Genomic DNA, 1,128 nt, shown 5'->3' on the forward strand with positions numbered 1-1,128 from the left:
GCAAATGACCACCTTCTTAGATTCCCTGCAATAATTTTTTGTGCTGTGGTTCTTTTGACATTATTTTTTTTTTTATGTTACATGTTCTCTAGATCAGATCACCAGTACAAAAGAAAAAAAAAAGGAATTTCTTTTTCTGTACAGTGTAGCTGTGTGTGTTCAATGACCGCTTGAGTCCACACAAGAAATGAATCCTATTGATCAATCCTGTGGTATTTTCAGAGGTTTTAAATGTTCTTTCCAGACTTTGTGTGGTGTTTGGTCCCTCAACCCTTCAGACCTCTTATACTCACTTCACTGTAATTGCAGGTCAAGAAGTCTTTACAACTAAACACATGCCAATGTGTCGATATGCCAATAGAGGATGTTAACTTAAACAACAGTTTTATTAGACTGTCAGTTATTGATCTCACCACAATAGTTCTGTGTTATGATCCTGTCAAAATCAATGAGATGAGTAAGAAATGCTTAGTTCTTAAAACAAAAGGTTTGAAGTACTAACTTGTAAAGTAGTTTACTCATAGGTTCGGCCCTTTAACTTGCCCACCACCCTCCTTCACGGCTAATTCAGCAGAATCAGCCTGTGTCAAAACATCGACCTTTGAGATGATTAGCACCAAGCTGATAAAACCAGCGGACAGCCAATAAATCAAATCAGAGAGAAAGATAAATTCAATCCATGATAAGTCCTAAAGAAATGGTAGCCTACAAGTGAGTTGTTTTTAAGGTGAGAAACTTTTAAAAGTCATGTGTGCTTGTTTAGTCAGCCATTGACAAGAGAGCTGGAAAAAAGCAGAAAAAGGTGTAACCTCATTAGTAACATTCCAGTGTGACAACAAGCCTCACAACATACTAACCCCACGTATCAGCGGTTTACATTCAGTGTTTCACAAACCACAACTTCCAACAAATTATCCATTATGAATTCAGATTTCCATGCTTATTTCTCTGATTGCACTGATGTTAAATATATTTAGACTGTACACAAGCATACTCATGTCGAAACACACCCCAGTTGCTGATGAAAGCAATTCATATTACAAGGGCAATTTCATGACACACTGACTTTTTAACCACCGTTGAATAGGCCTCTATGGGAGCCACTCCGCTCCCAATTTCAGCTCAGCC

Source organism: Carassius auratus, unplaced genomic scaffold (genome assembly GCF_003368295.1).
Source record: "Carassius auratus strain Wakin unplaced genomic scaffold, ASM336829v1 scaf_tig00215296, whole genome shotgun sequence".
In the NCBI taxonomy this organism is placed as follows: Eukaryota; Metazoa; Chordata; class Actinopteri; order Cypriniformes; family Cyprinidae; genus Carassius; species Carassius auratus.